The sequence below is a fragment of the Ambystoma mexicanum genome, chromosome 5p, assembly GCF_040938575.1.
Source record: "Ambystoma mexicanum isolate Mex_15411 chromosome 5p, UKY_AmexF1_1, whole genome shotgun sequence".
Classification (NCBI taxonomy): domain Eukaryota; kingdom Metazoa; phylum Chordata; class Amphibia; order Caudata; family Ambystomatidae; genus Ambystoma; species Ambystoma mexicanum.
Window position 1 is genome coordinate 740,748,541 of NC_090930.1, and position 25,666 is coordinate 740,774,206.

The window sequence follows — 25,666 nt, forward strand, 5'->3', positions numbered from 1 at the left end:
AAACGGTTACTATAGGTCAGTAAAAATCTTGACTGTGCCCTATATTCTCATTGCCCTTATGAAGCTCTACTCAGCAAGGGTTCCATGGTGTAATGGTTAGCACTTTGGACTTTGAATCCAGCGATCCGAGTTCAAGTCTCGGTGGAACCTCTCTCTTGCTCTAACACACTTTGTCTCCTTGTTGTCTTAAATTATAGGCCAAAGATAGTAATATTCATAAGGTTAGTGGTGTAGGGTATTCATTTTCGCTCTCACTCTCTGGCATAACTTGTCATAAAAATCCACTTTTGTGCCTAGCACCTTAACCTTTATGCATTTTTTTTAAATGTATGAACAGTGAGGTCATTCTGAGTCGATGGGCAGATCTGCATCGGAAACATACATAAAAGATTTGAAATTTTCAAACTTAACTCAATGTTAAGAAACATGCTCAATCTGTGACCCAATGGATTCTCTTTTTACTTGAAGATGCAGCAACAACATTAATAATACCATTTTGGGAAAAGCAGCTCTATTGTATCGCCATTCTCTTTCAAAATTGTTAAAGGGTTAATCCTATGAAAAGCGACCACATTCAGAATCAATGATATTAATCAAGCGTCTTAACAGCCTTTACATGTTTGTAAAATGAAGGTATCAGTTTGAGATGAAAAATAGAACGAAGAACACACTTTTCTTAATTCACAAAAGGCCTGAGGTGTATAAATACTGTTTGTACCGACCAAGGGCCCATTCGTGAATGTACTTACTTTAGTTGGATCATACCTTTCTTCAAAGAAGACATCCACAATAAACGATAAGGGAAAGGTTCGACTGATGGTAAACTCTTACAGAGATTTGAATGCAAATTATTGGATTCAACCTCCAGGGTGCTACCATTACACCATGGGTCTTTCACACCACAGAAAGTGGTGGGTTTCATTGTGGCTAAAGAGCGTCATCCATGGAAAATCTTTCTTTTTTCAAATGCACCCAGGGAATAATGCTATGAAAGTGGGCGACACAGCAGCGTCATTGCTATTAAAACAAGACACTGAGAGGAAAACAAACACAGTAATTCCCAAGGTCCCACCGAGATTTGAACTCGGATCGCTGGATTCAGAGTCCAGAGTGCTAACCATTACACCATGGAACCTACATACTTAGTGACATGATGAACGTCATTGCAGCAAAAAAAGAGCCTTTTAGAGAATGTATGCAATATTCTTTTATCTTATGCCTCCAGAGGAAGAATCCTATCCAAATGAGCTGTAAAGCAAAGAGTTTGCTATTGCGCAACAACCAACTAAACAGTTCCACATTTGCATAATATCCGTGGGCTAGGAATATGAGTTTGTTAAAATGATGCATGAGATCTCGATTCTCATTTCTGTTACAACTCTGTCAGGTTGCACCAGCAAGGGGCCCATGGTGTAATGGTTAGCAAAGAACATTACTGAAGGGCCCCTCGGCCAGCCAGAAAGCCAAAATGGAGAGAACGGGCATGAACTGGTTGTGAATGAGCTTCAAAATGCGTTCACAGGTAATTGAACTGGTGATCTCCTCAGTTTATACACCTGGAACTCCTGTCAATAGCAACAGTCGGCAGCTGGGTTGCCAGACATTTCGTCGAAAAAAATTTGTCGACAGGACAATTGGTCGAAACCATTTGGTCGAAAACCAAATGGTCGAATTGCTTTGTTTTTTATTTTCACATTTTTTTTTGGGAGGGGTTTGGGGGGGTCCCCCAACCCCCTTTTTTTCTAAAAACCCCTTTTTTTCCCTAAACTACAACCTAAAAAATATATATATAAATAAATAAAAAAAAACGACCATTTGGCTTTCGACCAAATTACGTCGACCAAATGTCTTTCGACGAAATGTCTTTCGACGAAATGTCCGGACAGCGGCAGCTGGTCTGTGTCAGTAATGGCAATTTGATTTTGCCATTTTCACAACTCCCTAATAAATGAACAAAATGTTCCATTTGTAGGCACAGTTACATGCTATGGTATGTATACCATGCTTAATAACCACCATAGGAGGCTCAGAGCACCATCCGCATTCTTACGTACAAAACATGTAAGGAAATAATCAGATCTTTCGCTCTGCAGGAGTCAGGCTTCTTTAAAGCCTGACAAAGTGGCAGAGTGCCATTGTAAACTGAGGCATGATGAAACCATGCCCAAGAACCCAGGCAGGTTAAACCCTTCCACTCATGCCCCTAGGCCCCGAACGGCCATGAACGGCCAGGTTCTATAGACAGGGCAGCTGGCATGGATTATGGACACTTTTAACATAGGGTGGTTTTTCAACCTTATCTCCTCTGGGAGCAAAGCGCTGGACAGGGTTTCCTGTACGTTTTTGAGGTTCGCAGGGATCTATGTGTGGATGTTTCTTGGTGTGAAAAGCATGACACCTTTTGGGGTGACACCAGGCTCTTCTGGGAGTTAATTTGCATAATCTCTACTTTCTATTTTATGTGACATGGGCTGCAGTTACATTGTTCTGTTAATAGAGGGCAACACACAGGTCATAGTTCCAAACAGGGGTGCACAGTCTGCTTGCTAGCTTACATTTACAGTTCTATTTGGGATTCACCGCCTTTTCATAAACTGAGTACTCTTCCGGAGTATTTCTAACTTATGTAGGTGTTTTGGGGGTGGTACGTGCCTTTGTATGACTGCTGCAAACCACTTGATATTAGACATTGATTGGAAACGACATAAAAAATCCTGACACATATTGTAAGCGGACATAAAATGACCTATATTAGCTAATATAAGTAAACAGACATCACTCCCCCCTCCCCACAAAAAGGGATGTATGCGTACACAAAAAATAAAAATGAAAAACAAGCAACTACTGCAGTTAAAATCTAAAAATGTAAATTCAGTTACATGATCATGACTCGGAAGGGGAAGTTAAAAAGTAAAAAAACACACGGTAGGAGAGAGGTTAGCTTTACATGCCATGAGGGAGGAAGAGGTCTTCCAAGCACTGTTGTGTATGTTGGTCAATCCCTCTGAAACGCAAAAGGGATGTGCACATAGAAATCAAAGCAGAGTCATCCAGAGAGACTATTTAATTCTTTTTTTTTCAAATTCTCAAAAGGAAGCTGCTATCAAATTGAACTATTCATAACAGCCACTGCTAGGAAATCTATGTGCATAAAATGACAATACACCCAAAGGAAAACAAAATATAGCTATAACATGTCAGATTACTAAATTCAGAGTGCAGCCTACTAACCATTAGACCATGGAACCTAAATACTTCCGCAAATGCTGAACTTCATTATGCCAAAACAGAGGCAGTCAGAAACAATATTTAATATTGCTTAATCATATGCCTCAAGAGGAAGAATTTGATCTACATGCTCTATAAATCACAGAGATTGCTATAGCACAACGTCAATCGACAACATCGCTGTGTTTGTATGATATCAGTCAATTGGGACTATGAATCTGTAAAAATTGTAAATGTGCTCTATATTGCCATTTCTGATTCAACGCTCTCAGGTGCATCTTGCAAGGGTTCCATGGTGTAATGGTTAGCACTTTGGACTTTGAATCCAACGATCCGAGTTCAAGTCTCGGTGGGACCGTTATCTTGCTCTTACACTCCATTTTCTAATTTCTCAAATTACAATTCAACAGAGTTAATATTCAGAAGTTCAGTCGACTCTCTCTGCACGACATTACATTTAAATGCACTTTGGTGCCTGATACCAATACAGTGATGCAACTACATATCGTTAATGTACAATCCTTAAGGTCAATCAGAGTGGGCACCCAGATATCTCTCAGAAACATTTTCCACAGATGAATAATGTCCAACCTTAACTCTATGAAAAGAAAAATGTACACACTATGTGCAGTAGATTCTCTGCTCACTGGAACATGCAGAAACAACATTGATGTGAAAAGATTGGAAAAAGCCCTATTTTATTAACATTAAAAAATGTTATACAATTATTTTGGTGAATCATATTCACTTTCACAATCATTCCTATGTTTCAAGCAATTTGATGGTCTTATTAAATGTGTAAAAAATGTAATTCTTTGAGTTGACAAACTGTATGGAGAGCAAACTTTTTATAACTTACAAGAGTTATGAGTTCTAGAAAGTAGTGCATTTACTGATCAAGTGCCCTTGTTTAAATGTACTTACTTTATTTAGATCACACCTTTCTCGAAAGAAGAAATAAACTCTAAATTATCAGGAAACAATTCAACTGATTTTAGGGGCCTCCTGGGCTTTCAATGCAAATCGCTGAGATCAAAAGCCAGTTTAATAGCCATTATACCTTGGAGCTTTGGAGATATGAGAGTGGGCAGTTTCTTTGTGGCAAAAGAGAGTCATCCCCAGAAACTATTAATATTCTTTGGTCAAAGAAGACTGCCATCAAAGTGGGCTGTAAAGCAAAGCTATTGCTGTTATATCTATCTGCAAATGAAAGGCAACTCTAAAAGAGAAGCAGCCCCAAGGTCCCACTGGATTCAGAGTCCAGAGTGCTAACCATTACACCATGGAACCCACATATTCAGTAGCATGATGCACTTCATTCTGGAAAAACAGAGCACATCAGAGAAAATATGTAATATTCCTATATCATTAGACTCCAGAGGAAGAATGTGATCCAAATGAGACATGAAGCCAATACTTTGCGATTGCACAGCATCCAACAGCAACAGTGCTGCTTCGATATAATATCAGTAAACGGTTACTATAGGTCAGTAAAAATCTTGACTGTGCCCTATATTCTCATTGCCCTTATGAAGCTCTGCTCAACAAGGGTTCCATGGTGTAATGGTTAGCACTTTGGACTTTGAATCCAGCGATCCGAGTTCACGTCTCGGTGGAACCTCTCTCTTGCTCTAACACACTTTGTCTCCTTGTTGTCTTTAATTATAGGCCAAAGATAGTAATATTCATAAGGTTAGTGGTGTAGGGTATTCATTTTCGCTCTCACTCTCTGGCATAACTTTTCATAAAAATCCACTTTTGTGCCTAGCACCTTAACCTTTATGCATTTTTTTTAAATGTATGAACAGTGAGGTCATTCTGAGTCGATGGGCAGATCTGCATCGGAAACATACATAAAAGATTTGAAATTTTCAAACTTAACTCAATGTTAAGAAACATGCTCAATCTGTGACCCAATGGATTCTCTTTTTACTTGAAGATGCAGCAACAACATTAATAATACCATTTTGGGAAAAGCAGCTCTATTGTATCGCCATTCTCTTTCAAAATTGTTAAAGGGTTAATCCTATGAAAAGCGACCACATTCAGAATCAATGATATTAATCAAGCGTCTTAACAGCCTTTACATGTTTGTAAAATGAAGGTATCAGTTTGAGATGAAAAATAGAACGAAGAACACACTTTTCTTAATTCACAAAAGGCCTGAGGTGTATAAATACTGTTTGTACCGACCAAGGGCCCATTCGTGAATGTACTTACTTTAGTTGGATCATACCTTTCTTCAAAGAAGACATCCACAATAAACGATAAGGGAAAGGTTCGACTGATGGTAAACTCTTACAGAGATTTGAATGCAAATTTTTGGATTCAACCTCCAGGGTGCTACCATTACACCATGGGTCTTTCACACCACAGAAAGTGGTGGGTTTCATTGTGGCTAAAGAGCGTCATCCATGGAAAATCTTTCTTTTTTCAAATGCACCCAGGGAATAATGCTATGAAAGTGGGCGACACAGCAGCGTCATTGCTATTAAAACAAGACACTGAGAGGAAAACAAAAACAGTAATTCCCAAGGTCCCACCGAGATTTGAACTCGGATCGCTGGATTCAGAGTCCAGAGTGCTAACCATTACACCATGGAACCTACATACTTAGTGACATGATGAACGTCATTGCAGCAAAAAAAGAGCCTTTTAGAGAATGTATGCAATATTCTTTTATCTTATGCCTCCAGAGGAAGAATCCTATCCAAATGAGCTGTAAAGCAAAGAGTTTGCTATTGCGCAACAACCAACTAAACAGTTCCACATTTGCATAATATCCGTGGGCTAGGAATATGAGTTTGTTAAAATGATGCATGAGATCTCGATTCTCATTTCTGTTACAACTCTGTCAGGTTGCACCAGCAAGGGGCCCATGGTGTAATGGTTAGAAAAGAACATTACTGAAGGGCCCCTCGGCCAGCCAGAAAGCCAAAATGGAGAGAACGGGCATGAACTGGTTGTGAATGAGCTTCAAAATGTGTTCACAGGTAATTGAACTGGTGATCTCCTCAGTTTATACACCTGGAACTCCTGTCAATAGCAACAGTCGGCAGCTGGGTTGCCAGACATTTCGTCGAAAAAAATGTGTCGACAGGACAATTGGTCGAAACCATTTGGCCGAAAACCAAATGGTCGAATTGCTTTGTTTTTTATTTTCACATTTTTTTTGGGGGGGGGGTTTGGGGGGGTCCCCCCAACCCCCTTTTTTTCTAAAAAACCCTTTTTTTCCCTAAACTACAACCTAAAAAATATATATATATAAATAAATAAAAAAAACGACCATTTGGCTTTCGACCAAATTACGTCGACCAAATGTCTTTCGACGAAATGTCCGGACAGCGGCAGCTGGTCTGTGTCAGTAATGGCAATTTGATTTTGCCATTTTCACAACTCCCTAATAAATGAACAAAATGTTCCATTTGTAGGCACAGTTACATGCTATGGTATGTATACCATGCTTAATTACCACCATAGGAGGCTCAGAGCACCATCCGCATTCTTACGTACAAAACATGTAAGGAAATAATCAGATCTTTTGCTCTGCAGGAGTCAGGCTTCTTTAAAGCCTGACAAAGTGGCAGAGTGCCATTGTAAACTGAGGCATGATGAAACCATGCCCAAGAACCCAGGCAGGTTAAACCCTTCCACTCATGCCCCGAACGGCCACGAACGGCCAGGTTCTATAGACAGGGCAGCTGGCATGGATTATGGACACTTTTAACATAGGGTGGTTTTTCAACCTTATCTCCTCTGGGAGCAAAGCGCTGGACAGGGTTTCCTGTACGTTTTTGAGGTTCGCAGGGATCTATGTGTGGATGTTTCTTGGTGTGAAAAGCATGACACCTTTTGGGGTGACACCAGGCTCTTCTGGGAGTTAATTTGCATAATCTCTACTTTCTATTTTATGTGACATGGGCTGCAGTTACATTGTTCTGTTAATAGAGGGCAACACACAGGTCATAGTTCCAAACAGGGGTGCACAGTCTGCTTGCTAGCTTACATTTACAGTTCTATTTGGGATTCACCGCCTTTTCATAAACTGAGTACTCTTCCGGAGTATTTCTAACTTATGTAGGTGTTTTGGGGGTGTTACGTGCCTTTGTATGACTGCTGCAAACCACTTGATATTAGACATTGATTGGAAACGACATAAAAAATCCTGACACATATTGTAAGCGGACATAAAATGACCTATATTAGCTAATGTAAGTAAACAGACATCACTCCCCCCTCCCCACAAAAAGGGATGTATGCGTACACAAAAAATAAAAATGAAAAACAAGCAACTACTGCAGTTAAAATCTAAAAATGTAAATTCAGTTACATGATCATGACTCGGAAGGGGAAGTTAAAAAGTAAAAAAACACACGGTAGGAGAGAGGTTAGCTTTACATGCCATGAGGGAGGAAGAGGTCTTCCAAGCACTGTTGTGTATGTTGGTCAATCCCTCTGAAACGCAAAAGGGATGTGCACATAGAAATCAAAGCAGAGTCATCCAGAGAGACTATTTAATTCTTTTTTTTTCAAATTCTCAAAAGGAAGCTGCTATCAAATTGAACTATTCATCACATCCACTGCTAGGAAATCTATGTGCATAAAATGACAATACACCCAAAGGAAAACAAAATATAGCTATAACATGTCAGATTACTAAATTCAGAGTCCAGCCTACTAACCATTAGACCATGGAACCTAAATACTTCCGCAAATGCTGAACTTCATTATGCCAAAACAGAGGCAGTCAGAAACAATATTTAATATTGCTTAATCATATGCCTCAAGAGGAAGAATTTGATCTACATGCTCTATAAAGCACAGAGATTGCTATAGCACAACGTCAATCGACAACATCTCTGTGTTTGTATGATATCAGTCAATTGGGACTATGAATCTGTAAAAAGTGTAAATGTGCTCTATATTGCCATTTCTGATTCAACGCTCTCAGGTGCATCTTGCAAGGGTTCCATGGTGTAATGGTTAGCACTTTGGACTTTGAATCCAACGATCCGAGTTCAAGTCTCGGTGGGACCGTTATCTTGCTCTTACACTCCATTTTCTAATTTCTCAAATTACAATTCAACAGAGTTAATATTCAGAAGTTCAGTCGACTCTCTCTGCACGACATTACATTTAAATGCACTTTGGTGCCTGATACCAATACAGTGATGCAACTACATATCGTTAATGTACAATCCCTAAGGTCAATCAGAGTGGGCACCCAGATATCTCTCAGAAACATTTTCCACAGATGAATAATGTCCAACCTTAACTCTATGAAAAGAAAAATGTACACACTATGTGCAGTAGATTCTCTGCTCACTGGAACATGCAGAAACAACATTGATGTGAAAAGATTGGAAAAAGCCCTATTTTATTAACATTAAAGAATGTTATACAATTATTTTGGTGAATCATATTCACTTTCACAATCATTCCTATGTTTCAAGCAATTTGATGGTCTTATTAAATGTGTAAAAAATGTAATTCTTTGAGTTGACAAACTGTATGGAGAGCAAACTTTTTATAACTTACAAGAGTTATGAGTTCTAGAAAGTAGTGCATTTACTGATCAAGTGCCCTTGTTTAAATGTACTTACTTTATTTGGATCACACCTTTCTCGAAAGAAGAAATAAACTCTAAATTATCAGGAAACAATTCAACTGATTTTAGGGGCCTCCTGGGCTTTCAATGCAAATCGCTGAGATCAAAAGCCAGTTTAATAGCCATTATACCTTGGAGCTTTGGAGATATGAGAGTGGGCAGTTTCTTTGTGGCAAAAGAGAGTCATCCCCAGAAACTATTAATATTCTTTGGTCAAAGAAGACTGCCATCAAAGTGGGCTGTAAAGCAAAGCTATTGCTGTTATATCTATCTGCAAATGAAAGGCAACTCTAAAAGAGAAGCAGCTCCAAGGTCCCACCGAGACTTGAACTCGGATCGCTGGATTCAGAGTCCAGAGTGCTAACCATTACACCATGGAACCCACATATTCAGTAGCATGATGCACTTCATTCTGGAAAAACAGAGCACATCAGAGAAAATATGTAATATTCCTATATCATTAGACTCCAGAGGAAGAATTTGATCCAAATGAGACATGAAGCCAATACTTTGCGATTGCACAGCATCCAACAGCAACAGTGCTGCTTCGATATAATATCAGTAAACGGTTACTATAGGTCAGTAAAAATCTTGACTGTGCCCTATATTCTCATTGCCCTTATGAAGCTCTGCTCAACAAGGGTTCCATGGTGTAATGGTTAGCACTTTGGACTTTGAATCCAGCCATCCGAGTTCAAGTCTCGGTGGAACCTCTCTCTTGCTCTAACACACTTTGTCTCCTTGTTGTCTTAAATTATAGGCCAAAGATAGTAATATTCATAAGGTTAGTGGTGTAGGGTATTCATTTTCGCTCTCACTCTCTGGCATAACTTTTCATAAAAATCCACTTTTGTGCCTAGCACCTTAACCTTTATGCATTTTTTTTAAATGTATGAACAGTGAGGTCATTCTGAGTCGATGGGCAGATCTGCATCGGAAACATACATAAAAGATTTGAAATTTTCAAACTTAACTCAATGTTAAGAAACATGCTCAATCTGTGACCCAATGGATTCTCTTTTTACTTGAAGATGCAGCAACAACATTAATAATACCATTTTGGGAAAAGCAGCTCTATTGTATCGCCATTCTCTTTCAAAATTGTTAAAGGGTTAATCCTATGAAAAGCGACCACATTCAGAATCAATGATATTAATCAAGCGTCTTAACAGCCTTTACATGTTTGTAAAATGAAGGTATCAGTTTGAGATGAAAAATAGAACGAAGAACACACTTTTCTTAATTCACAAAAGGCCTGAGGTGTATAAATACTGTTTGTACCGACCAAGGGCCCATTTGTGAATGTACTTACTTTAGTTGGATCATACCTTTCTTCAAAGAAGACATCCACAATAAACGATAAGGGAAAGGTTCGACTGATGGTAAACTCTTACAGAGATTTGAATGCAAATTATTGGATTCAACCTCCAGGGTGCTACCATTACACCATGGGTCTTTCACACCACAGAAAGTGGTGGGTTTCATTGTGGCTAAAGAGCGTCATCCATGGAAAATCTTTCTTTTTTCAAATGCACCCAGGGAATAATGCTATGAAAGTGGGCGACACAGCAGCGTCATTGCTATTAAAACAAGACACTGAGAGGAAAACAAACACAGTAATTCCCAAGGTCCCACCGAGATTTGAACTCGGATCGCTGGATTCAGAGTCCAGAGTGCTAACCATTACACCATGGAACCTACATACTTAGTGACATGATGAACGTCATTGCAGCAAAAAAAGAGCCTTTTAGAGAATGTATGCAATATTCTTTTATCTTATGCCTCCAGAGGAAGAATCCTATCCAAATGAGCTGTAAAGCAAAGAGTTTGCTATTGCGCAACAACCAACTAAACAGTTCCACATTTGCATAATATCCGTGGGCTAGGAATATGAGTTTGTTAAAATGATGCATGAGATCTCGATTCTCATTTCTGTTACAACTCTGTCAGGTTGCACCAGCAAGGGGCCCATGGTGTAATGGTTAGCAAAGAACATTGCTGAAGGCCCCCTCGGCCAGCCAGAAAGCCAAAATGGAGAGAACGGGCATGAACTGGTTGTGAATGAGCTTCAAAATGCGTTCACAGGTAATTGAACTGGTGATCTCCTCAGTTTATACACCTGGAACTCCTGTCAATAGCAACAGTCGGCAGCTGGGTTGCCAGACATTTCGTCGAAAAAAATTTGTCGACAGGACAATTGGTCGAAACCATTTGGTCGAAAACCAAATGGTCGAATTGCTTTGTTTTTTATTTTCACATTTTTTTTGGGGGGGAGGGTTTGGGGGGGTCCCCCCAACCCCCTTTTTTTCTAAAAACCCCTTTTTTTCCCTAAACTACAACCTAAAAAATATATATATAAATAAATAAAAAAAACGACCATTTGGCTTTCGACCAAATTACGTCGACCAAATGTCTTTCGACGAAATGTCTTTCAACGAAATGTCCGGACAGCGGCAGCTGGTCTGTGTCAGTAATGGCAATTTGATTTTGCCATTTTCACAACTCCCTAATAAATGAACAAAATGTTCCATTTGTAGGCACAGTTACATGCTATGGTATGTATACCATGCTTAATTACCACCATAGGAGGCTCAGAGCACCATCCGCATTCTTACGTACAAAACATGTAAGGAAATAATCAGATCTTTTGCTCTGCAGGAGTCAGGCTTCTTTAAAGCCTGACAAAGTGGCAGAGCGCCATTGTAAACTGAGGCATGATGAAACCATGCCCAAGAACCCAGGCAGGTTAAACCCTTCCACTCATGCCCCTAGGCCCCGAATGGCCACGAACGGCCAGGTTCTATAGACAGGGCAGCTGGCATGGATTATGGACACTTTTAACATAGGGTGGTTTTTCAACCTTATCTCCTCTGGGAGCAAAGCGCTGGACAGGGTTTCCTGTACGTTTTTGAGGTTCGCAGGCTTCTATGTGTGGATGTTTCTTGGTGTGAAAAGCATGACACCTTTTGGGGTGACACCAGGCTCTTCTGGGAGTTAATTTGCATAATCTCTACTTTCTATTTTATGTGACATGGGCTGCAGTTACATTGTTCTGTTAATAGAGGGCAACACACAGGTCATAGTTCCAAACAGGGGTGCACAGTCTGCTTGCTAGCTTACATTTACAGTTCTATTTGGGATTCACCGCCTTTTCATAAACTGAGTACTCTTCCGGAGTATTTCTAACTTATGTAGGTGTTTTGGGGGTGTTACGTGCCTTTGTATGACTGCTGCAAACCACTTGATATTAGACATTGATTGGAAACGACATAAAAAATCCTGACACATATTGTAAGCGGACATAAAATGACCTATATTAGCTAATATAAGTAAACAGACATCACTCCCCCCTCCCCACAAAAAGGGATGTATGCGTACACAAAAAATAAAAATGAAAAACAAGCAACTACTGCAGTTAAAATCTAAAAATGTAAATTCAGTTACATGATCATGACTCGGAAGGGGAAGTTAAAAAGTAAAAAAACACACGGTAGGAGAGAGGTTAGCTTTACATGCCATGAGGGAGGAAGAGGTCTTCCAAGCACTGTTGTGTATGTTGGTCAATCCCTCTGAAACGCAAAAGGGATGTGCACATAGAAATCAAAGCAGAGTCATCCAGAGAGACTATTTAATTCTTTTTTTTCAAATTCTCAAAAGGAAGCTGCTATCAAATTGAACTATTCATCACAGCCACTGCTAGGAAATCTATGTGCATAAAATGACAATACACCCAAAGGAAAACAAAATATAGCTATAACATGTCAGATTACTAAATTCAGAGTCCAGCCTACTAACCATTAGACCATGGAACCTAAATACTTCCGCAAATGCTGAACTTCATTATGCCAAAACAGAGGCAGTCAGAAACAATATTTAATATTGCTTAATCATATGCCTCAAGAGGAAGAATTTGATCTACATGCTCTATAAAGCACAGAGATTGCTATAGCACAACGTCAATCGACAACATCGCTGTGTTTGTATGATATCAGTCAATTGGGACTATGAATCTGTAAAAATTGTAAATGTGCTCTATATTGCCATTTCTGATTCAACGCTCTCAGGTGCATCTTGCAAGGGTTCCATGGTGTAATGGTTAGCACTTTGGACTTTGAATCCAACGATCCGAGTTCAAGTCTCGGTGGGACCGTTATCTTGCTCTTACACTCCATTTTCTAATTTCTCAAATTACAATTCGACAGAGTTAATATTCAGAAGTTCAGTCGACTCTCTCTGCACGACATTACATTTAAATGCACTTTGGTGCCTGATACCAATACAGTGATGCAACTACATATCGTTAATGTACAATCCCTAAGGTCAATCAGAGTGGGCACCCAGATATCTCTCAGAAACATTTTCCACAGATGAATAATGTCCAAACTTAACTCTATGAAAAGAAAAATGTACACACTATGTGCAGTAGATTCTCTGCTCACTGGAACATGCAGAAACAACATTGATGTGAAAAGATTGGAAAAAGCCCTATTTTATTAACATTAAAGAATGTTATACAATTATTTTGGTGAATCATATTCACTTTCACAATCATTCCTATGTTTCAAGCAATTTGATGGTTTTATTAAATGTGCAAAAAATGTAATTCTTTGAGTTGACAAACTGTATGGAGAGCAAACTTTTTATAACTTACAAGAGTTATGAGTTCTAGAAAGTAGTGCATTTACTGATCAAATGCCCTTGTTTAAATGTACTTACTTTATTTGGATCACACCTTTCTCGAAAGAAGAAATAAACTCTAAATTATCAGGAAACAATTCAACTGATTTTAGGGGCCTCCTGGGCTTTCAATGCAAATCGCTGAGATCAAAAGCCAGTTTAATAGCCATTATACCTTGGAGCTTTGGAGATATGAGAGTGGGCAGTTTCTTTGTGGCAAAAGAGAGTCATCCCCAGAAACTATTAATATTCTTTGGTCAAAGAAGACTGCCATCAAAGTGGGCTGTAAAGCAAAGCTATTGCTGTTATATCTATCTGCAAATGAAAGGCAACTCTAAAAGAGAAGCAGCTCCAAGGTCCCACCGAGACTTGAACTCGGATCGCTGGATTCAGAGTCCAGAGTGCTAACCATTACACCATGGAACCCACATATTCAGTAACATGATGCACTTCATTCTGGAAAAACAGAGCACATCAGAGAAAATATGTAATATTCCTATATCATTAGACTCCAGAGGAAGAATTTGATCCAAATGAGACATGAAGCCAATACTTTGCGATTGCACAGCATCGAACAGCAACAGTGCTGCTTCGATATAATATCAGTAAACGGTTACTATAGGTCAGTAAAAATCTTGACTGTGCCCTATATTCTCATTGCCCTTATGAAGCTCTGCTCAACAAGGGTTCCATGGTGTAATGGTTAGCACTTTGGACTTTGAATCCAGCGATCCGAGTTCAAGTCTCGGTGGAACCTCTCTCTTGCTCTAACACACTTTGTCTCCTTGTTGTCTTGATATGATATGATATGATATGGTATTTGTAACGCGCCTATACACAAGTGTTTCAAGGCGCGAATTTTTAAATTATAGGCCAAAGATAGTAATATTCATAAGGTTAGTGGTGTAGGGTATTCATTTTCGCTCTCACTCTCTGGCATAACTTTTCATAAAAATCCACTTTTGTGCCTAGCACCTTAACCTTTATGCATTTTTTTTAAATGTATGAACAGTGAGGTCATTCTGAGTCGATGGGCAGATCTGCATCGGAAACATACATAAAAGATTTGAAATTTTCAAACTTAACTCAATGTTAAGAAACATGCTCAATCTGTGACCCAATGGATTCTCTTTTTACTTGAAGATGCAGCAACAACATTAATAATACCATTTTGGGAAAAGCAGCTCTATTATATCGCCATTCTCTTTCAAAATTGTTAAAGGGTTAATCCTATGAAAAGCGACCACATTCAGAATCAATGATATTAATCAAGCGTCTTAACAGCCTTTACATGTTTGTAAAATGAAGGTATCAGTTTGAGATGAAAAATAGAACGAAGAACACACTTTTCTTAATTCACAAAAGGCCTGAGGTGTATAAATACTGTTTGTTCCGACCAAGGGCCCATTCGTGAATGTACTTACTTTAGTTGGATCATACCTTTCTTCAAAGAAGACATCCACAATAAACGATAAGGGAAAGGTTCGACTGATGGTAAACTCTTACAGAGATTTGAATGCAAATTATTGGATTCAACCTCCAGGGTGCTACCATTACACCATGCGTCTTTCACACCACAGAAAGTGGTGGGTTTCATTGTGGCTAAAGAGCGTCATCCATGGAAAATCTTTCTTTTTTCAAATGCACCCAGGGAATAATGCTATGAAAGTGGGCGACACAGCAGCGTCATTGCTATTAAAACAAGACACTGAGAGGAAAACTAACACAGTAATTCCCAAGGTCCCACCGAGATTTGAACTTGGATCGCTGGATTCAGAGTCCAGAGTGCTAACCACTACACCATGGAACCTACATACTTAGTGACATGATGAACGTCATTGCAGCAAAAAAAGAGCCTTTTAGAGAATGTATGCAATATTCTTTTATCTTATGCCTCCAGAGGAAGAATCCTATCCAAATGAGCTGTAAAGCAAAGAGTTTGCTATTGCGCAACAACCAACTAAACAGTTCCACATTTGCATAATATCCGTGGGCTAGGAATATGAGTTTGTTAAAATGATGCATGAGATCTCGATTCTCATTTCTGTTACAACTCTGTCAGGTTGCACCAGCAAGGGGCCCATGGTGTAATGGTTAGCAAAGAACGTTACTGAAGGGCCCCTCGGCCAGCCAGAAAGCCAAAATGGAGAGAACGGGCATGAACTGGTTGTGAATGAGCTTCAAAATGCGTTCACAGGTAATTGAACTGGTGATCTCCTCAGTTTATACACCTGGAACTCCTGTCAATAGCAACAGTCGGCAGCTGGGTTGCCAGACATTTCGTCGAAAAAAATTTGTCGACAGGACAATTGGTCGAAACCATTTGGTCGAAAACCAAATGGTCGAATTGCTTTGTTTTTTATTTTCACATTTTTTTTTTGGGGGGGGGGGTTTGGGGGGGTCCCCCCAACCCCCTTTTTTTCTAAAACCCCCTTTTTTTCCCTAAACTACAACCTAAAAAATATATATATAAATAAATAAAAAAAACGACCATTTGGCTTTCGACCAAATGTCTTTCGACAAAATGTCTTTCAACGAAATGTCCGGATAGCGGCAGCTGGTCTGTGTCAGTAATGGCAATTTGATTTTGCCATTTTCACAACTCCCTAATAAATGAACAAAATGTTCCATTTGTAGGCACAGTTACATGCTATGGTATGTATACCATGCTTAATTACCACCATAGGGGGCTCAGAGCACCATCCGCATTCTTACGTACAAAACATGTAAGGAAATAATCAGATCTTTTGCTCTGCAGGAGTCAGGCTTCTTTAAAGCCTGACAAAGTGGCAGAGTGCCATTGTAAACTGAGGCATGATGAAACCATGCCCAAGAACCCAGGCAGGTTAAACCCTTCCACTCATGCCCCTAGGCCCCGAATGGCCACGAACGGCCAGGTTCTATAGACAGGGCAGCTGGCATGGATTATGGACACTTTTAACATAGGGTGGTTTTTCAACCTTATCTCCTCTGGGAGCAAAGCGCTGGACAGGGTTTCCTGTACGTTTTTGAGGTTCGCAGGGATCTATGTGTGGATGTTTCTTGGTGTGAAAAGCATGACACCTTTTGGGGTGACACCAGGCTCTTCTGGGAGTTAATTTGCATAATCTCTACTTTCTATTTTATGTGACATGGGCTGCAGTTACATTGTTCTGTTAATAGAGGGCAACACACAGGTCATAGTTCCAAACAGGGGTGCACAGTCTGCTTGCTAGCTTACATTTACAGTTCTATTTGGGATTCACCGCCTTTTCATAAACTGAGTACTCTTCCGGAGTATTTCTAACTTATGTAGGTGTTTTGGGGGTGTTACGTGCCTTTGTATGACTGCTGCAAACCACTTGATATTAGACATTGATTGGAAACGACATAAAAAATCCTGACACATATTGTAAGCGGACATAAAATGACCTATATTAGCTAATATAAGTAAACAGACATCACTCCCCCCTCCCCACAAAAAGGGATGTATGCGTACACAAAAAATAAAAATGAAAAACAAGCAACTACTGCAGTTAAAATCTAAAAATGTAAATTCAGTTACATGATCATGACTCGGAAGGGGAAGTTAAAAAGTAAAAAAACACACGGTAGGAGAGAGGTTAGCTTTACATGCCATGAGGGAGGAAGAGGTCTTCCAAGCACTGTTGTGTATGTTGGTCAATCCCTCTGAAACGCAAAAGGGATGTGCACATAGAAATCAAAGCAGAGTCATCCAGAGAGACTATTTAATTCTTTTTTTTTCAAATTCTCAAAAGGAAGCTGCTATCAAATTGAACTATTCATCACATCCACTGCTAGGAAATCTATGTGCATAAAATGACAATACACCCAAAGGAAAACAAAATATAGCTATAACATGTCAGATTACTAAATTCAGAGTCCAGCCTACTAACCATTAGACCATGGAACCTAAATACTTCCGCAAATGCTGAACTTCATTATGCCAAAACAGAGGCAGTCAGAAACAATATTTAATATTGCTTAATCATATGCCTCAAGAGGAAGAATTTGATCTACATGCTCTATAAAGCACAGAGATTGCTATAGCACAACGTCAATCGACAACATCGCTGTGTTTGTATGATATCAGTCAATTGGGACTATGAATCTGTACAAATTGTAAATGTGCTCTATATTGCCATTTCTGATTCAACGCTCTCAGGTGCATCTTGCAAGGGTTCCATGGTGTAATGGTTAGCACTTTGGACTTTGAATCCAACGATCCGAGTTCAAGTCTCGGTGGGACTGTTATCTTGCTCTTACACTCCATTTTCTAATTTCTCAAATTACAATTCAACAGAGTTAATATTCAGAAGTTCAGTCGACTCTCTCTGCACGACATTACATTTAAATGCACTTTGGTGCCTGATACCAATACAGTGATGCAACTACATATCGTTAATGTACAATCCCTAAGGTCAATCAGAGTGGGCACCCAGATATCTCTCAGAAACATTTTCCACAGATGAATAATGTCCAACCTTAACTCTATGAAAAGAAAAATGTACACACTATGTGCAGTAGATTCTCTGCTCACTGGAACATGCAGAAACAACATTGATGTGAAAAGATTGGAAAAAGCCCTATTTTATTAACATTAAAGAATGTTATACAATTATTTTGGTGAATCATATTCACTTTCACAATCATTCCTATGTTTCAAGCAATTTGATGGTCTTATTAAATGTGTAAAAAATGTAATTCTTTGAGTTGACAAACTGTATGGAGAGCAAACTTTTTATAACTTACAAGAGTTATGAGTTCTAGAAAGTAGTGCATTTACTGATCAAGTGCCCTTGTTTAAATGTACTTACTTTATTTGGATCACACCTTTCTCGAAAGAAGAAATAAACTCTAAATTATCAGGAAACAATTCAACTGATTTTAGGGGCCTCCTGGGCTTTCAATGCAAATCGCTGAGATCAAAAGCCAGTTTAATAGCCATTATACCTTGGAGCTTTGGAGATATGAGAGTGGGCAGTTTCTTTGTGGCAAAAGAGAGTCATCCCCAGAAACTATTAATATTCTTTGGTCAAAGAAGACTGCCATCAAAGTGGGCTGTAAAGCAAAGCTATTGCTGTTATATCTATCTGCAAATGAAAGGCAACTCTAAAAGAGAAGCAGCCCCAAGGTCCCACCGAGACTTGAACTCGGATCGCTGGATTCAGAGTCCAGAGTGCTAACCATTACACCATGGAACCCACATATTCAGTAGCATGATGCACTTCATTCTGGAAAAACAGAGCACATCAGAGAAAATATGTAATATTCCTATATCATTAGACTCCAGAGGAAGAATTTGATCCAAATGAGACATGAAGCCAATACTTTGCGATTGCACAGCATCCAACAGCAACAGTGCTGCTTCGATATAATATCAGTAAACGGTTACTATAGGTCAGTAAAAATCTTGACTGTGCCCTATATTCTCATTGCCCTTATGAAGCTCTGCTCAACAAGGGTTCCATGGTGTAATGGTTAGCACTTTGGACTTTGAATCCAGCGATCCGAGTTCAAGTCTCGGTGGAACCTCTCTCTTGCTCTAACACACTTTGTCTCCTTGTTGTCTTAAATTATAGGCCAAAGATAGTAATATTCATAAGGTTAGTGGTGTAGGGTATTCATTTTCGCTCTCACTCTCTGGCATAACTTTTCATAAAAATCCACTTTTGTGCCTAGCACCTTAACCTTTATGCATTTTTTTTAAATGTATGAAGAGTGAGGTCATTCTGAGTCGATGGGCAGATCTGCATCGGAAACATACATAAAAGATTTGAAATTTTCAAACTTAATTCAATGTTAAGAAACATGCTCAATCTGTGACCCAATGGATTCTCTTTTTACTTGAAGATGCAGCAACAACATTAATAATACCATTTTGGGAAAAGCAGCTCTATTGTATCGCCATTCTCTTTCAAAATTGTTAAAGGGTTAATCCTATGAAAAGCGACCACATTCAGAATCAATGATATTAATCAAGCGTCTTAACAGCCTTTACATGTTTGTAAAATGAAGGTATCAGTTTGAGATGAAAAATAGAACGAAGAACACACTTTTCTTAATTCACAAAAGGCCTGAGGTGTATAAATACTGTTTGTACCGACCAAGGGCCCATTCGTGAATGTACTTACTTTAGTTGGATCATACCTTTCTTCAAAGAAGACATCCACAATAAACGATAAGGGAAAGGTTCGACTGATGGTAAACTCTTACAGAGATTTGAATGCAAATTATTGGATTCAACCTCCAGGGTGCTACCATTACACCATGGGTCTTTCACACCACAGAAAGTGGTGGGTTTCATTGTGGCTAAAGAGCGTCATCCATGGAAAATCTTTCTTTTTTCAAATGCACCCAGGGAATAATGCTATGAAAGTGGGCGACACAGCAGCGTCATTGCTATTAAAACAAGACACTGAGAGGAAAACTAACACAGTAATTCCCAAGGTCCCACCGAGATTTGAACTCAGATCGCTGGATTCAGAGCCCAGAGTGCTAACCATTACACCATGGAACCTACATACTTAGTGACATGATGAACGTCATTGCAGCAAAAAAAAGAGCCTTTTAGAGAATGTATGCAATATTCTTTTATCTTATGCCTCCAGAGGAAGAATCCTATCCAAATGAGCTGTAAAGCAAAGAGTTTGCTATTGCGCAACAACCAACTAAACAGTTCCACATTTGCATAATATCCGTGGGCTAGGAATATGAGTTTGTTAAAATGATGCATGAGATCTCGATTCTCATTTCTGTTACAACTCTGTCAGGTTGCACCAGCAAGGGGCCCATGGTGTAATGGTTAGCAAAGAACATTACTGAAGGGCCCCTCGGCCAGCCAGAAAGCCAAAATGGAGAGAACGGGCATGAACTGGTTGTGAATGAGCTTCAAAATGCGTTCACAGGTAATTGAACTGGTGATCTCCTCAGTTTATACACCTGGAACTCCTGTCAATAGCAACAGTCGGCAGCTGGGTTGCCAGACATTTCGTCGAAAAAAATTTGTCGACAGGACAATTGGTCGAAACCATTTGGTCGAAAACCAAATGGTCGAATTGCTTTGTTTTTTATTTTCAAATTTTTTTTTTTTGGGGGGGGGGGTTTGGGGGGATCCACCCAACCCCCTTTTTTTCTAAAACCCCCTTTTTTTCCCTAAACTACAACCTAAAATATATATATATAAATAAATAAAAAAAACGACCATTTGGCTTTCGACCAAATTACGTCGACCAAATGTCTTTCGACGAAATGTCTTTCGACGAAATGTCCGGACAGCGGCAGCTGGTCTGTGTCAGTAATGGCAATTTGATTTTGCCATTTTCACAACTCCCTAATAAATGAACAAAATGTTCCATTTGTAGGCACAGTTACATGCTATGGTATGTATACCATGCTTAATAACCACCATAGGAGGCTCAGAGCACCATCCGCATTCTTACGTACAAAACATGTAAGGAAATAATCAGATCTTTTGCTCTGCAGGAGTCAGGCTTCTTTAAAGCCTGACAAAGTGGCAGAGTGCCATTGTAAACTGAGGCATGATGAAACCATGCCCAAGAACCCAGGCAGGTTAAACCCTTCCACTCATGCCCCTATGCCCCGAACGGCCACGAACAGCCAGGTTCTATAGACAGGGCAGCTGGCATGGATTATGGACACTTTTAACATAGGGTGGTTTTTCAACCTTATCTCCTCTGGGAGCAAAGCGCTGGACAGGGTTTCCTGTACGTTTTTGAGGTTCGCAGGGATCTATGTGTGGATGTTTCTTGGTGTGAAAAGCATGACACCTTTTGGGGTGACACCAGGCTCTTCTGGGAGTTAATTTGCATAATCTCTACTTTCTATTTTATGTGACATGGGCTGCAGTTACATTGTTCTGTTAATAGAGGGCAACACACAGGTCATAGTTCCAAACAGGGGTGCACAGTCTGCTTGCTAGCTTACATTTACAGTTCTATTTGGGATTCACCGCCTTTTCATAAACTGAGTACTCTTCCGGAGTATTTCTAACTTATGTAGGTGTTTTGGGGGTGTTACGTGCCTTTGTATGACTGCTGCAAACCACTTGATATTAGACATTGATTGGAAACGACATAAAAAATCCTGACACATATTGTAAGCGGACATAAAATGACCTATATTAGCTAATATAAGTAAACAGACATCACTCCCCCTCCCCACAAAAAGGGATGTATGCGTACACAAAAAATAAAAATGAAAAACAAGCAACTACTGCAGTTAAAATCTAAAAATGTAAATTCAGTTACATGATCATGACTCGGAAGGGGAAGTTAAAAAGTAAAAAAACACACGGTAGGAGAGAGGTTAGCTTTACATGCCATGAGGGAGGAAGAGGTCTTCCAAGCACTGTTGTGTATGTTGGTCAATCCCTCTGAAACGCAAAAGGGATGTGCACATAGAAATCAAAGCAGAGTCATCCAGAGAGACTATTTAATTCTTTTTTTTTCAAATTCTCAAAAGGAAGCTGCTATCAAATTGAACTATTCATCACAGCCACTGCTAGGAAATCTATGTGCATAAAATGACAATACACCCAAAGGAAAACAAAATATAGCTATAACATGTCAGATTACTAAATTCAGAGTCCAGCCTACTAACCATTAGACCATGGAACCTAAATACTTCCGCAAATGCTGAACTTCATTATGCCAAAACAGAGGCAGTCAGAAACAATATTTAATATTGCTTAATCATATGCCTCAAGAGGAAGAATTTGATCTACATGCTCTATAAAGCACAGAGATTGCTATAGCACAACGTCAATCGACAACATCGCTGTGTTTGTATGATATCAGTCAATTGGGACTATGAATCTGTAAAAATTGTAAATGTGCTCTATATTGCCATTTCTGATTCAACGCTCTCAGGTGCATCTTGCAAGGGTTCCATGGTGTAATGGTTAGCACTTTGGACTTTGAATCCAACGATCCGAGTTCAAGTCTCGGTGGGACCGTTATCTTGCTCTTACACTCCATTTTCTAATTTCTCAAATTACAATTCAACAGAGTTAATATTCAGAAGTTCAGTCGACTCTCTCTGCACGACATTACATTTAAATGCACTTTGGTGCCTGATACCAATACAGTGATGCAACTACATATCGTTAATGTACAATCCCTAAGGTCAATCAGAGTGGGCACCCAGATATCTCTCAGAAACATTTTCCACAGATGAATAATGTCCAACCTTAACTCTATGAAAAGAAAAATGTACACACTATGTGCAGTAGATTCTCTGCTCACTGGAACATGCAGAAACAACATTGATGTGAAAAGATTGGAAAAAGCCCTATTTTATTAACATTAAAAAATGTTATACAATTATTTTGGTGAATCATATTCACTTTCACAATCATTCCTATGTTTCAAGCAATTTGATGGTCTTATTAAATGTGTAAAAAATGTAATTCTTTGAGTTGACAAACTGTATGGAGAGCAAACTTTTTATAACTTACAAGAGTTATGAGTTCTAGAAAGTAGTGCATTTACTGATCAAGTGCCCTTGTTTAAATGTACTTACTTTATTTGGATCACACCTTTCTCGAAAGAAGAAATAAACTCTAAATTATCAGGAAACAATTCAACTGATTTTAGGGGCCTCCTGGGCTTTCAATGCAAATCGCTGAGATCAAAAGCCAGTTTAATAGCCATTATACCTTGGAGCTTTGGAGATATGAGAGTGGGCAGTTTCTTTGTGGCAAAAGAGAGTCATCCCCAGAAACTATTAATATTCTTTGGTCAAAGAAGACTGCCATCAAAGTGGGCTGTAAAGCAAAGCTATTGCTGTTATATCTATCTGCAAATGAAAGGCAACTCTAAAAGAGAAGCAGCCCCAAGGTCCCACCGAGACTTGAACTCGGATCGCTGGATTCAGAGTCCAGAGTGCTAACCATTACACCATGGAACCCACATATTCAGTAACATGATGCACTTCATTCTGGAAAAACAGAGCACATCAGAGAAAATATGTAATATTCCTATATCATTAGACTCCAGAGGAAGAATTTGATCCAAATGAGACATGAAGCCAATACTTTGCGATTGCACAGCATCCAACAGCAACAGTGCTGCTTCGATATAATATCAGTAAACGGTTACTATAGGTCAGTAAAAATCTTGACTGTGCCCTATATTCTCATTGCCCTTATGAAGCTCTGCTTAACAAGGGTTCCATGGTGTAATGGTTAGCACTTTGGACTTTGAATCCAGCGATCCGAGTTCAAGTCTCGGTGGAACCTCTCTCTTGCTCTAACACACTTTGTCTCCTTGTTGTCTTAAATTATAGGCCAAAGATAGTAATATTCATAAGGTTAGTGGTGTAGGGTATTCATTTTCGCTCTCACTCTCTGGCATAACTTTTCATAAAAATCCACTTTTGTGCCTAGCACCTTAACCTTTATGCATTTTTTTTAAATGTATGAACAGTGAGGTCATTCTGAGTCGATGGGCAGATCTGCATCGGAAACATACATAAAAGATTTGAAATTTTCAAACTTAACTCAATGTTAAGAAACATGCTCAATCTGTGACCCAATGGATTCTCTTTTTACTTGAAGATGCAGCAACAACATTAATAATACCATTTTGGGAAAAGCAGCTCTATTGTATCGCCATTCTCTTTCAAAATTGTTAAAGGGTTAATCCTATGAAAAGCGACCACATTCAGAATCAATGATATTAATCAAGCGTCTTAACAGCCTTTACATGTTTGTAAAATGAAGGTATCAGTTTGAGATGAAAAATAGAACGAAGAACACACTTTTCTTAATTCACAAAAGGCCTGAGGTGTATAAATACTGTTTGTACCGACCAAGGGCCCATTCGTGAATGTACTTACTTTAGTTGGATCATACCTTTCTTCAAAGAAGACATCCACAATAAACGATAAGGGAAAGGTTCGACTGATGGTAAACTCTTACAGAGATTTGAATGCAAATTATTGGATTCAACCTCCAGGGTGCTACCATTACACCATGGGTCTTTCACACCACAGAAAGTGGTGGGTTTCATTGTGGCTAAAGAGCGTCATCCATGGAAAATCTTTCTTTTTTCAAATGCACCCAGGGAATAATGCTATGAAAGTGGGCGACACAGCAGCGTCATTGCTATTAAAACAAGACACTGAGAGGAAAACTAACACAGTAATTCCCAAGGTCCCACCGAGATTTGAACTCAGATCGCTGGATTCAGAGCCCAGAGTGCTAACCATTACACCATGGAACCTACATACTTAGTGACATGATGAACGTCATTGCAGCAAAAAAAGAGCCTTTTAGAGAATGTATGCAATATTCTTTTATCTTATGCCTCCAGAGGAAGAATCCTATCCAAATGAGCTGTAAAGCAAAGAGTTTGCTATTGCGCAACAACCAACTAAACAGTTCCACATTTGCATAATATCCGTGGGCTAGGAATATGAGTTTGTTAAAATGATGCATGAGATCTCGATTCTCATTTCTGTTACAACTCTGTCAGGTTGCACCAGCAAGGGGCCCATGGTGTAATGGTTAGCAAAGAACATTACTGAAGGGCCCCTCGGCCAGCCAGAAAGCCAAAATGGAGAGAACGGGCATGAACTGGTTGTGAATGAGCTTCAAAATGCGTTCACAGGTAATTGAACTGGTGATCTCCTCAGTTTATACACCTGGAACTCCTGTCAATAGCAACAGTCGGCAGCTGGGTTGCCAGACATTTCGTCGAAAAAAATTTGTCAACAGGACAATTGGTCGAAACCATTTGGTCGAAAACCAAATGGTCGAATTGCTTTGTTTTTTATTTTCACATTTTTTTTTGGGGGGGGGTTTGGGGGGGTCCCCCCAACCCCCTTTTTTTCTAAAACCCCCTTTTTTTCCCTAAACTACAACCTAAAATATATATATATAAATAAATAAAAAAAACGACCATTTGGCTTTCGACCAAATTACGTCGACCAAATGTCTTTCGACGAAATCTCTTTCGACGAAATGTCCGGACAGCGGCAGCTGGTCTGTGTCAGTAATGGCAATTTGATTTTGCCATTTTCACAACTCCCTAATAAATGAACAAAATGTTCCATTTGTAGGCACAGTTACATGCTATGGTATGTATACCATGCTTAATAACCACCATAGGAGGCTCAGAGCACCATCCG

General features: G+C 39.3%; 21 non-coding genes across 21 annotated transcripts; 11 read left to right on the forward strand and 10 right to left on the reverse strand.

Moving 5' to 3' along the window:
• The first annotated feature begins 78 nt into the window (after window positions 1-78).
• Window positions 79-150, forward strand: TRNAQ-UUG (transfer RNA glutamine (anticodon UUG)). Its single transcript has one exon. It is a non-coding gene; the product is annotated as a tRNA-Gln (tRNA).
• A 913-nt stretch (window positions 151-1,063) lies between these two features.
• TRNAQ-CUG (transfer RNA glutamine (anticodon CUG)) lies at window positions 1,064-1,135 on the reverse strand. The gene has a single exon. It is a non-coding gene; the product is annotated as a tRNA-Gln (tRNA).
• Window positions 1,136-3,514: 2,379 nt separating this feature from the next.
• TRNAQ-UUG (transfer RNA glutamine (anticodon UUG)) lies at window positions 3,515-3,586 on the forward strand. Its single transcript has one exon. It is a non-coding gene; the product is annotated as a tRNA-Gln (tRNA).
• Window positions 3,587-4,777: 1,191 nt separating this feature from the next.
• Window positions 4,778-4,849, forward strand: TRNAQ-UUG (transfer RNA glutamine (anticodon UUG)). Its single transcript has one exon. It is a non-coding gene; the product is annotated as a tRNA-Gln (tRNA).
• Window positions 4,850-5,762: 913 nt separating this feature from the next.
• TRNAQ-CUG (transfer RNA glutamine (anticodon CUG)) lies at window positions 5,763-5,834 on the reverse strand. The gene has a single exon. It is a non-coding gene; the product is annotated as a tRNA-Gln (tRNA).
• Window positions 5,835-8,193: 2,359 nt separating this feature from the next.
• Window positions 8,194-8,265, forward strand: TRNAQ-UUG (transfer RNA glutamine (anticodon UUG)). Its single transcript has one exon. It is a non-coding gene; the product is annotated as a tRNA-Gln (tRNA).
• An 881-nt stretch (window positions 8,266-9,146) lies between these two features.
• Window positions 9,147-9,218, reverse strand: TRNAQ-CUG (transfer RNA glutamine (anticodon CUG)). The gene has a single exon. It is a non-coding gene; the product is annotated as a tRNA-Gln (tRNA).
• A 259-nt stretch (window positions 9,219-9,477) lies between these two features.
• On the forward strand, window positions 9,478-9,549 carry TRNAQ-UUG (transfer RNA glutamine (anticodon UUG)). Its single transcript has one exon. It is a non-coding gene; the product is annotated as a tRNA-Gln (tRNA).
• A 913-nt stretch (window positions 9,550-10,462) lies between these two features.
• On the reverse strand, window positions 10,463-10,534 carry TRNAQ-CUG (transfer RNA glutamine (anticodon CUG)). Its single transcript has one exon. It is a non-coding gene; the product is annotated as a tRNA-Gln (tRNA).
• Window positions 10,535-12,914: 2,380 nt separating this feature from the next.
• On the forward strand, window positions 12,915-12,986 carry TRNAQ-UUG (transfer RNA glutamine (anticodon UUG)). Its single transcript has one exon. It is a non-coding gene; the product is annotated as a tRNA-Gln (tRNA).
• An 881-nt stretch (window positions 12,987-13,867) lies between these two features.
• TRNAQ-CUG (transfer RNA glutamine (anticodon CUG)) lies at window positions 13,868-13,939 on the reverse strand. The gene has a single exon. It is a non-coding gene; the product is annotated as a tRNA-Gln (tRNA).
• Window positions 13,940-14,198: 259 nt separating this feature from the next.
• TRNAQ-UUG (transfer RNA glutamine (anticodon UUG)) lies at window positions 14,199-14,270 on the forward strand. Its single transcript has one exon. It is a non-coding gene; the product is annotated as a tRNA-Gln (tRNA).
• A 981-nt stretch (window positions 14,271-15,251) lies between these two features.
• Window positions 15,252-15,323, reverse strand: TRNAQ-CUG (transfer RNA glutamine (anticodon CUG)). The gene has a single exon. It is a non-coding gene; the product is annotated as a tRNA-Gln (tRNA).
• Window positions 15,324-17,692: 2,369 nt separating this feature from the next.
• On the forward strand, window positions 17,693-17,764 carry TRNAQ-UUG (transfer RNA glutamine (anticodon UUG)). Its single transcript has one exon. It is a non-coding gene; the product is annotated as a tRNA-Gln (tRNA).
• Window positions 17,765-18,645: 881 nt separating this feature from the next.
• TRNAQ-CUG (transfer RNA glutamine (anticodon CUG)) lies at window positions 18,646-18,717 on the reverse strand. The gene has a single exon. It is a non-coding gene; the product is annotated as a tRNA-Gln (tRNA).
• A 259-nt stretch (window positions 18,718-18,976) lies between these two features.
• TRNAQ-UUG (transfer RNA glutamine (anticodon UUG)) lies at window positions 18,977-19,048 on the forward strand. Its single transcript has one exon. It is a non-coding gene; the product is annotated as a tRNA-Gln (tRNA).
• Window positions 19,049-19,961: 913 nt separating this feature from the next.
• Window positions 19,962-20,033, reverse strand: TRNAQ-CUG (transfer RNA glutamine (anticodon CUG)). The gene has a single exon. It is a non-coding gene; the product is annotated as a tRNA-Gln (tRNA).
• A 2,385-nt stretch (window positions 20,034-22,418) lies between these two features.
• TRNAQ-UUG (transfer RNA glutamine (anticodon UUG)) lies at window positions 22,419-22,490 on the forward strand. The gene has a single exon. It is a non-coding gene; the product is annotated as a tRNA-Gln (tRNA).
• An 881-nt stretch (window positions 22,491-23,371) lies between these two features.
• On the reverse strand, window positions 23,372-23,443 carry TRNAQ-CUG (transfer RNA glutamine (anticodon CUG)). Its single transcript has one exon. It is a non-coding gene; the product is annotated as a tRNA-Gln (tRNA).
• Window positions 23,444-23,702: 259 nt separating this feature from the next.
• Window positions 23,703-23,774, forward strand: TRNAQ-UUG (transfer RNA glutamine (anticodon UUG)). The gene has a single exon. It is a non-coding gene; the product is annotated as a tRNA-Gln (tRNA).
• A 913-nt stretch (window positions 23,775-24,687) lies between these two features.
• TRNAQ-CUG (transfer RNA glutamine (anticodon CUG)) lies at window positions 24,688-24,759 on the reverse strand. The gene has a single exon. It is a non-coding gene; the product is annotated as a tRNA-Gln (tRNA).
• Between the last annotated feature and the right edge of the window lie 907 nt (window positions 24,760-25,666).